Here is an 11,407-nt window from a genome sequence, read left to right on the forward strand (position 1 = left end):
AAAACACTAAAAAGGTGTATATGACTAAGAAAAACTATGCTTATAATACCAAAAAGAATTGTGCTCCAAAAACTGTGTTCTAACAATATTGAGGAAACTGTTAGCCACAACAGCTCCTGATGTTACCATTGTTACCTGCAGAAAACAGCATCAACCTTGTTCTTTCTTTCCAAGGTTTCATTCATCATGCAGGCAGCTACAAACACCTGTGTACAAAAAAGACCTTAACACATGAAACAACTTTTGCAAATGAACTGAGGGGGTTGTCACCTGTTCTCTCCCCGTTTCTGTCTTGCAAAAGTGTTTTACAAATTCTTAAATCACTGACCCCTATACCAAATACATAGCATTGTCTGGCAACTTGGTAGTAGTTTTCAAAGTGGACAAGCAATTCACCCTTTCAAAGTTTTTCTAGTTTGGATATGATATAGAATTTTACCTCAAAAATTGTTATTGCACAGCCACATATAATTTTGGGAAGACTCGTAAGCCAAAAGGTTTCTGTCATATGATGATTCCAAATAAATCTTGCTACCCACTGTAACACTACTGAGATGAAACACAGAAAAATACAAGCACTACAAAATAGTTAATGTCTGATGTAGAGTTCCCAAACCACACCAGTCTGCCTGATCTTCACAAACATCACTGATGTGACATGAGCAGCACAGAAACAGATCGTTGTATACAGTGACAACCCTTAGGCCTCAGGATGTTAAAAGTTCTATAGTTTTCCATTGTCTTCCTTTCCCCTTAGTGACACGTCTGCCCTATCTCAGTCAAGAAATCATCTTCTAAATCCGCATCTAAACAGACATTCCTCTGCTCCACAATTTGCACAGGCAACACGGAGACAAAAGGTGTTTTTCGCAGAGTGTGATCTTTTGGCAGCTCTGGATGAGTTGTGGGGAGAGAATCCTCCTCTTTCCTAGATACCAGTGACAAGCAGTCTGCAGTGGAGCTGCTTTCCAAACAGCTGAATGTTTGTGTACATTCAGTGGTAGACCTATTTCTGTTTTCTCACTTTTTTCTCCTTGGCAAAGGCTGTTTGGTTCAAGTTGGCTGCCAGAATGCAGGAGCGCTTTTGATTCCTGAGTATGTTCTACCTCAGTGCTGGCTTCCTGCAGTTCATCTTTGTCCACTTCTTCATGCATCAGGCACAGATTTGTATTAAACTCACATTGAACTTCACAAGCTACAATATTAGTAGGTTTCTTTGGATTCTGAGATACACTAATGTCTTTAAAATCCTTTCCACTGCTGTCTTCAGTTACACTTTGGACTTTGGCTTCTGGATTGTCAGGTAAACTTTCAATCTGTCCATGTTTAATTTCCAATATATTTTTTTTTTCTAAGTTGATTGCACTACTGGTTAATTGGTTAATTATTTCTGCATCACTGTATGTTTGAATTCATAATGCTTCAGTGAAGACAAGTCTTCATCCTTGGATTCATATTCTTTGTGAGATATGAATGAAAGCACCTCTGGCATAACCTCTGCCAAACTATCTGTGCTTGTTTCCATACAGATTATCTCTTTTTCAGACATCTCTACTGGTGTTGCAGATTGGCTGTAACTTGCACTGGCAGCAACAGCTAAAGGGTGACATCGATATGTTGTCTCCTGTGAGGAAAAATCTGTCTCTGTTGTTATGCCTTCTGCAGATATTTGGTCATAATCCGTTTCTTGCATTGTTTCCAAATTACTCTCCCCAGACCTGAGGAGACATTCTGTAACAGTTGATTCTGCTCCATGTCCAGCCAGTGTCTGAAACTCATAGCTGCTTACTAGAGAGCAGTTCTTATTTGCTAAGTCACTGAGAAAGAAACCCTCATCAGGTGTTGGTATTTTTTTGTATTGGCAAAAGCTGCCCATGGTTTCCAAATTGGATGTGTTTTACTGCAGATGTCTGTGTTGAGGTCATATTATGAGCAAGTCCCATAGAAGATTCAGCAGTAGATGCACTGACAGATGCACTTCCCCTGCCTGAATCTGTCACACTTGATTGTGCCATCAAGTTATTATAGTCATTGTCAAGCTCATCTTTTGAAAAAGTTCGCATTTAAGTCTATGACAGTGAAAAAATACTGTTTGATCATTCTGTTTAATACTCAGCCTTAAGCTACATGTGCAGTTCAGAAGGATATAGAAGGCCAGATTCCAGCTTGCAGCCAGTTCCTTAGATGTGATCTACATCATCTCCTCGTGTTTTTAGTTCTTTTATCTATGAAATTTCGGTAAGAGAACAAAATTCACAACATAAGCAGCACAAAGGAAAACAAATAACTAGTTGTAAGAACATGTAACTCCATAATTGTGGAACAACAGCACAGAACAGGTAAAACCCACACCCGTTATATTAAAATCCTAAATCACTCACAGGTTTTAATTAATTTCCCGAATGTAAAGCTAACTAAATCTAGCTTTGAGATCGTTATATTGGGAGGCAAACTAGAAAAATTTTACTAAATTCAACCTGACTCTAGTAACTCAGCTTTATTGCAATCTCTACTGATTTCCTGACAGATTATCATGTGGTCTCCAGACATTTCTGCTTTATAAATCAAATGGGCATAAAAAGTTCTAATTCACGCATCAATAGTTTTGGAAAAGTGTAATTTAGCAATCTGCTTTTTTATTGGTATAAAGTAAACACACACATTTTGCATCTTGTTAGGTTATTTTAAAAATAATCTGAAATTCATGTAGTATAACTGTTGACATAACATCAGTGCCAAGAGAGATAAGTCAAACTTCACAGCATAGTGTGTGCCTGAGTAGTGTTTTTAGAAAAGCAATGAGGCTGTATGCTATATCAGCAGTTATAAAACATTTAAAAACATATAATACGTTTTGTTTGACCAAACTGCTCTGTACATACTGTACGAATCCACGACAGAAGATATATATTAAAATCTGAAAAAAAATGTACTTGCTGCTATGTTATAAATAGAATATTAACAATTGCTTAAACAGTACATGAAATGCAACTCAAAGTTGCAACTCTGTCATAAACACAGAAGAAAAAAAAAAGGAAAAAATAATGAATTCACTAAACTTGACCAAGGAAAAGAAATAATATCAGACAGGAATGTAAATTAACATCCAAATGTTAAAATCAGCTGAGTAAACCTTTTTAAATACAATTCTAAAGATGTGATTTCCACTGTCACAATAACTTCTCAGTTTATAACAGGAAGATAGAGAGATGTTTTACCTAAGAATCAAGGAAATCCTCAGCCTGCCAGCTTTCCATTTATCTTATTTGCAGATTTGTAGTTTTTGGTGTATAAGTTCTACTCTCTCCCTAGTTCTGAGAAACTGCTGGAGGTGGTTTGAGTCCCACCCAGTTGCTAAGCAACAAATGATCTCTATTGTGTGAACCTTATGTCTCCTCCTGCTAAGACTGAACACGAAATTTGGGCAGAAGTTCTTTACAGGGGTAAAATGTGACTAAAACCAAGGCAACTCACTAAAGCTTTTATATAAAGATTCATTCTCTGGGAAACTCTTAAAATTTCTTGCATGCTAACTTTTAGTAAAACACAATCTTTTAGTTTTAAGTTATCCACAAGTGAGCAGAAGGACTAAAGAGAGAGAGATTCTGCTTTCTGTTCTCAGTTACCGACATGCCTGGATTCTGCGGGGCAACTCCCCCGCAAGCCAGTCACCGCCGAGCTGCTGTTCCCCGGGCTGCTCCGGGCGCCGTGCAGCTCCCGGGGATGCCCGTAGAAGTCTGGCTGGCTCTGCAGAAGTAGCTGTCGGCGTTGCCTCTGTCGCTGAGGTGCCTCTGCCGCCGAGGTGCCCCTGCCGCCTTTTGCCGTGGCTGCCAGCGCCGCCTCCCCCACGGCCGAGCCGGCGCAGCGGCAGCCCCAGCGCGCAGCCCCCAGCCCTGGAGCGCGGCCTCAGCACCCGCACGCCGGACTCTGGTTTGAGTAATCCTAAAGAGAATTTTTATGCTTTTATGTGTACCCGAGACACTCTAACGGGAGGAAATTCTCCCGGACTCTCACCTCTGGCTTTTAACAGTTACTAACAAACGTATGGCCGCTTCTCCACACACACACAAGCACGGTACCGTTAACAATACAGTGAGCTCACAACAACGTTGGACACACAACACAATTAACACGAGAGTTAACAAAAATACGGAAAGGCAGTTCTCTAGCCTGCCTCTCCTGTCAACGAGAAGTGGCACTTTTTCGGTGTTGCTCGTTGTGCTAATATAGCATCTTCTAATGCAAGGCACAATAGCTGCTACTTTCTTTCATATGTACCGTACCTGGTTCTGCTTTTTATTTTTTTTTTTTTTTCCGAAAACAGCGTCTGTTGCCATGGCAGCGATCCACAGTGGCTTTCTTCCGGGTTGCATGGTGGCTTCAGGCGCCAGCGGTGCAGCGCCATCTAGGGACGCGGAGGCTCCCAGCAGTGTCGGTCCAGTTGACACATGCGCAGTAGCAGGCACAGTGAGGAGCGACACTGCCGACTGCGCAGCCGCAAGAGAGAGCGGTGCCGCGGGCTCGGCTCCAGCTTCATTCTCTGCCGCTAGTGATGTTCCTGCAGCCCCTACACATCCTGCTGCTGCATGCACGGCGCTAAACGGAGGTGATCCCGCTGCTCCTAAGGGTCCTAGCATTCGCAACTTCGCAGCCGCAGGCACGGGGATCCCCCCTACAGCAGACCGAACGGGGCGGGGACCGGCCGTAGTCCCGCCATCTCCCGACAAAGCTGTTCGAACCTTTATGAGTTCCCGTCGCTCAGAACTTAACTCTCGTAGCGACTGAACTGCCAGACGCCAAAGCAGAGTACACGTTCTAGGGGCTCCTGACCCCGTAGAGATCTCGTCCCAAAACAATTCCTTTATAGCGTCCCTTGTGGACACCTGAAAGGCGGTTCGAGCAGCGGGAAGTAGAGTCCTCGCTCTCACCCATGCCATCAACCCCTTAGGGGCGGTTCCATCAGAAACAGGCTCTCCTAGAGAGAATATATATCGGGGGAGCGTTTCCGCGGCCTCATCCTCTTTGGATGCCGCGGGCCCCATGCTCTCTCCCTCGGTCGACTCACCGGGTCAGGGTGAGATTCCTCTGTACCATGCGCATGGTTTTGTTCCGTGATGCCGGGGACAGCATCACCTCCCACGACTGCTTCCCTCAGCTCCTTCCGTTCGCCTTGCGTCCCTGCAGAACTCGACGAAGTAGGACTCCCTGTTAAATGGGCGCCAGATAACGACGGAGGGGGTCAGACAGAAATGCACTCAAATCAATAGGATTGGCAAAAATGTCCGCTTTATTAGAGCACAGACAGCTCATATGCTGCCTGTGACACACAGACATGTGATTCTTCCCCAGCTTACATTGGATACATAAGGCAAACATACTGTGGTGTACAGTACTAATTGGATATCAGCAGGTGTCCATAAGACTTGTTTTCCTGCCAGAACAACTCCTCCTTCACCTTGGCACAAGGCCTGCAGCCATATTAGTGGCGCAGTATTTTTTTACTCTCTGCACCCAGCCATGCCAAGGTGAAGGTCTCAGAAATGCAACTGAAATTGTTCACACAATTTCTGTCCACCGACATTGTTGGAGATGGGAAGGTCCGGGACAGCCGGGGCTGTAGAGACCATGGGATTGTGGTCATCTGAAATTCCAGCCAGTGGGAAACACAGAAATAGCCAGGAGATCGAGGAGCCGACGAAAAAAAATAAACTTTTATTGCAATAAAAGGGAGACTTCACTGGACAAACCGCAGTGAGGTGGCTCAGCTCAGTGGAGGTCGCAGCCCCCTTTTAGCCCCTTTGCCCGCAGCGCTGCTCTCTGCCCGTTTCTCCACTGGCTGAGATACTCTGGGCTTACAGGCTTCCCGACACGCCTGCTCTGTGCCCCCCACTACGTCCCGATGAGGTGGCTCGGAAGGCCACTGCCATTTTTCAAAGTGGAGGCCGCTTCAAAAGGGAGGACGTGGCCACCTGAGACCTTCTGTGCTGCTGACTGGGCCCCCTGTCTCCGGGCAAACGGCACCTCTTGGGAACTGACAACTGAGCAACCAGTGACTTGTTGCTTCTCACTGCCAACCGTGACTGCACTACACTGTCGGAGGACAGAAACTGTGTGAACAGTTTCCATTGCATTTCTGCGACCTTCACCTTGGCATGGCTGGGTGCAGACAGTAAAAAAAATACTGCGCCACTAATATGACTGCAGGTCCTGTGCCAGGGTGAAGGAGGAGTTATGCTGGCAGGAAAACAAGTTTTATGGACACCTGGTGTGGTCCAATTAGTAATGTACAGCTCAGTGTGTTTACCTTATGTATCCAATGTAACCTGAAAAAGAATCACATGTCTCTGCATCACAAGCAGCATATAAGCTGCTTTTCCTCTAATAAAGCGGACATTTTTGCCAATCATATTGATTTGTGTGCATTTCTGTCTGAACCCCTCCGCCGTTATCTGGCGCCCGTTTAGCAGGGAGTTCTACTTCGTCGAGTTCTGCAGGGACGCAAGGCGAACGGAAGGAGCTGAGGGAAGCGGTCGTGGGAGGTGATGCTGTCCCCGGCATCACGGAACAAAGCCATGCGCATGGTACAGAGGAATCTCACCCTGGCCCGGTGAGTCGACCGAGGGAGAGAGCATGGGGCCCGCGGCATCCGAAGGGGATGAGGCCGCGGAAACGCTCCTCCGATATATATTCTCTCTAGGAGAGCCTGTTTCTGATGGAACCGCCCCTAAGGGGTTGATGGCATGGGTGAGAGCGAGGACTCTACTTCCCGCTGCTCGAACCGCCTTTCAGGTGTGCACAAGGGACGCTATAAAGGAATTCTTTTGGGACGAGATCTCTACGGGGTCAGGAGCCCCTAGAACGTGTACTCTGCTTTGGCGTCTGGCAGTTCAGTCGCTACGAGAGTTAAGTTCTGAGCGACGGGAACTCATGAAGGTTCGAACAGCTCTGTCGGGAGATGGCGGGACTACGGTGGGTCCCCGCCCCGTTCGGTCTGCTGTAGGGGGGATCCCCGTGCCTGCGGCTGCGATGTTGCGAATGCTAGGACCCTTAGAAGCAGCGAGATCACCTCCGTTTAGCACCGTGCATGTAGCAGCAGGACGTGTAGGGGCTGCAGGAACATCACTAGCGGCAGAGAATGAAGCTGGAGCCGAGCCCGCGGCACCGCTCTCTCTTGCGGCTGCGCAGTCGGCAGTGTCGCTCCTCACTGTGCCTGCTACTGCGCATGTGTCAACTGGACCGACACTGCTGGGAGCCTCCGCGTCCCTAGATGGCGCTGCATCGCTGGCGCCTGAAGCCACCATGCAACCCGGAAGAAAGCCACTGAATCGCTGCCATGGCAACAGACGCTGTTTTCGGGAAAAAAAAAAACCAACAAAAAAAACAAAACAAAAACAAACAAACAAACAAACAAAAAAAGACAAACCATGCCGTTTCCAGGTGTGGTACATATGAAAGAAAGTAGCAGCTATTGGGCCTTGCATTAGAAGATGCTATATTAGCACAACGAGCAACACCGAAAAAGTGCCACTTCTCGTTGACAGGAGAGGCAGGCTAGAGAACTGCCTTTCCGTATTTTTTGTTAACTCTCGTGTTAATTGTGTTGTGTGTCCAACGTTGTTGTGAGCTCACTGTATTGTTAACGGTACCGTACTAGTGCATGTGTGGAGAAGCGGCCATACGTTTGTTAGTAACTTAAAACCCAGAGGTGAGAGTCCGGGAGAATTTCCTCCCGTTAGAGTGTCTCGGGTACACATAAAAGCATAAAAATTCTCTTTAGGATTACTCAAACCAGAGTCCGGCGTGCGGGTGCTGAGGCCGCGCTCCAGGGCTGGGGGCTGCGCGCTGGGGCTGCCGCTGCGCCGGCTCGGCCGTGGGGGAGGCGGCGCTGGCAGCCACGGCAAAAGGCGGCAGGGGCACCTCGGCGGCAGAGGCACCTCAGCGACAGAGGCAACGCCGACAGCTACTTCTGCAGAGCCAGCCAGACTTCTACGGGCATCCCCGGGAGCTGCACGGCGCCCGGAGCAGCCCGGGGAACAGCAGCTCGGCGGTGACTGGCTTGCGGGGGAGTTGCCCCGCAGAATCCAGGCATGTCGGTAACTGAGAACAGAAAGCAGAATCTCTCTCTCTTTAGTCCTTCTGCTCACTTGTAGATAACTTAAAACTAAAAGATTGTATTTTACTAAAAGTTAGCATGCAAGAAATTTTAAGAGTTTCCCAGAGAATGAATCTTTATATAAAAGCTTTAGTGAATTGCCTTGCTTTTAGTTACATTTTACCCCTGTAAAGACCTTCTGCCCAAATTTCGTGTTCAGTCTTAGCAGGAGACATAAGGTTCACACAATAGAGATCATTTGTTGCTTAGCAACTGGGTGGGACTCAAACCACCTCCAGCAGTTTCTCAGGACTAGGGAGAGAGTAGAACTTATACACCAAAAACTACAAATCTGCAAATAAGATAAATGGAAAGCTGGCAGGCTGAGGATTTCCTTAATTCTTAGGTAAAACATCTCTCTATCTTCCTGTTATAAACTGAGAAGTTATTGTGACAGTGGAAATCACATCTTTAGAATTGTATTTAAAAAGGTTTACTCAGCTGATTTTAACATTTGGATGTTAATTTACATTCCTGTCTGATATTATTTCTTTTCCTTGGTCAAGCTTAGTGAATTCATTATTTTTTCCTTTCTTTTTTTCTTCTGTGTTTATGACAGAGTTGCAACTTTGAGTTGCATTTCATGTACTGTTTAAGCAATTGTTAATATTCTATTTATAACATAGCAGCAAGTACATTTTTTTTCAGATTTTAATATATATCTTCTGTCGTGGATTCGTACAGTATGTACAGAGCAGTTTGGTCAAACGAAACGTATTATATGTTTTTAAATGTTTTATAACTGCTGATATAGCATACAGCCTAATTGCTTTTCTAAAAACACTACTCAGGCACACACTATGCTGTGAAGTTTGACTTATCTCTCTTGGCACTGATGTTATGTCAACAGTTATACTACATGAATTTCAGATTATTTTTAAAATAACCTAACAAGATGCAAAATGCGTGTGTTTATACCGATAAAAGAGCAGATTGCTAAATTACACTTTTCCAAAACTACTGATGCGTGAATTAGAACTTTTTATGCCCATTTGATTTATAAAGCAGAAATGTCTGGAGACCACATGATAATCTGTCAGGAAATCAGTAGAGATTGCAATAAAGCTGAGTTACTAGAGTCAGGTTGAATTTAGTAAAATTTTTCTAGTTTGCCTCCCAATATAACGATCTCAAAGCTAGGTTTAGTTAGCTTTACATTCGGGAAATTAATTAAAACCTGTGAGTGATTTAGGATTTTAATATAACAGGTGTAGTTTTTACCTGTTCTGTGCTGTTGTTCCACGATTATGGAGTTACATGTTCTTATAACTAGTTATTTGTTTTCCTTTGTGCTGCTTATGTTGTGAATTTTGTTCCCTTACCGAAATTTCATAGATAAAAGAACTAAAAATACGAGCAGATGATGTAGATCACATCTAAGGAACCGGCTGCAAGCTGGAATCTGGCCTTCTATATCCTTCTGAACTGCACATGTAGCTTAAGACTGCGTATTAAACAGAATGATCAAACAGTATTTTTTCACTGTCATAGACTTAAATGCGAACTTTTTCAAAAGATGAGCTTGACAATGACTATAATAACTTGATGGCACAATTAAGTGTGACAGATTCAGGCAGGGGAAGTGCATCTGTCAGTGCATCTACTGCTGAATCTTCTATGGGACTTGCTCTTAATATGACCTCAACACAGATATCTGCAGTAAAACACATCCAATTTGGAAACCATGGGCAGCTTTTGCCAATACAAAAAATACCAACATGTTGTGATGAAGGTTTCTTTCTCAGTGACTTAGCAAATAAGAACTGCTCTCTAGTAAGCAGCTATGAGTTTCAGACACTGGCTGGACATGGAGCAGAATCAACTGTTACAGAATGTCTCCTCAGGTCTGGGGAGAGTAATTTGGAAACAATGCAAGAAACGGATTATGGACAAATATCTGCAGAAGACATAACAACAGAGACAGATTTTTTCCTCACAGGAGACACCATATTGATGTCACCCTTCAGCTGTTGCTGCCAGTGCAAGTTACAGCCAATCTGCAGCACCAGTAGAGATGTCTGAAAAAGAGATAATCTGTATGGAAACAAGCACAGATAGTTTGGCAGAGGTTATGCCAGAGGTGCTTTCATTCATATCTCACAAAGAATATGAATCCAAGGATGAAGACTTGTCTTCACTGAATCATTATGAATTCAAACATACAGTGATGCAGAAATAATTAACCAATTAACCAGTAGTGCAATCAACTTAGAAAAAAAAAAATATATTGGAAATTACACCCGGACAGATTGAAAGTTTACCTGACAATCCAGAAGCCAAAGTCCAAAGTGTAACTGAAGACAGCAGTGGAAAGGATTTTAAAGACATTAGTGTATCTCAGAATCCAAAGAAACCTACTAATATTGTAGCTTGTGAAGTTCAATGTGAGTTTAATACAAATCTGTGCCTGATGCATGAAGAAGTGGACAAAGATGAACTGCAGGAAGCCAGCACTGAGGTAGAACATACTCAGGAATCAAAAGCGCTCCTGCATTCTGGCAGCCAACTTGAACCAAACAGCCTTTGCCAAGGAGAAAAAAGTGAGAAAACAGAAATAGGTCTACCACTGAATGTACACAAACATTCAGCTGTTTGGAAAGCAGCTCCACTGCAGACCGCTTGTCACTGGTATCTAGGACAGAGGAGGATTCTCTCCCCACAACTCATCCAGAGCTGCCAAAAGATCACACTCTGCGAAAAACACCTTTTGTCTCCGTGTTGCCTGTGCAAACTGTGGAGCAGAGGAATGTCTGTTTAGATGCGGATTTAGAAGATGATTTCTTGACTGAGATAGGGCAGACGTGTCACTAAGGGGAAAGGAAGACAATGGAAAACTATAGAACTTTTAACATCCTGAGGCCTAAGGGTTGTCGCTGTATACAACGATCTGTTTCTGTGCTGCTCATGTCACACCAGTGATGTTTGTGAAGATCAGGCAGACTGGTGTGGTTTGGGAACTCTACATCAGACATTAACTATTTTGCAGTGCTTGTATTTGTGTTTCATCTCAGTAGTGTTACAGTGGGTAGCAAGATTTATTTGGAATCATCATATGACAGAAACCTTTTGGCTTACGAGTCTTCCCAAGATTATATGTGATTGTGCAATAACAATTTTTGGGGTAAAATTCTATATCATATCCAAACTAGAAAAACTTTGAAAGGGTGAATTGCTTGTCCAGTTTGAAAACTACTACCAAGTTGCCAGACAATGCTATGTATTTGGTATAGGGGTCAGTGATTTAAGAATTTGTAA

At 44.2% G+C, this 11,407-nt stretch overlaps 1 long non-coding RNA gene across 1 annotated transcript; it reads right to left on the reverse strand.

Annotated features, from left to right (window-relative positions):
- Positions 1-2,086: 2,086 nt before the first annotated feature.
- On the reverse strand, positions 2,087-3,696 carry LOC135406200 (uncharacterized). The gene is made up of 2 exons (XR_010426218.1): positions 3,219-3,696; positions 2,087-2,225 (listed from the first exon to the last, which is right to left on the reverse strand). It is a non-coding gene; the product is annotated as an uncharacterized LOC135406200 (long non-coding RNA).
- Positions 3,697-11,407: the final 7,711 nt, after the last annotated feature.

Source organism: Pseudopipra pipra, chromosome W (genome assembly GCF_036250125.1).
Source record: "Pseudopipra pipra isolate bDixPip1 chromosome W, bDixPip1.hap1, whole genome shotgun sequence".
Classification (NCBI taxonomy): domain Eukaryota; kingdom Metazoa; phylum Chordata; class Aves; order Passeriformes; family Pipridae; genus Pseudopipra; species Pseudopipra pipra.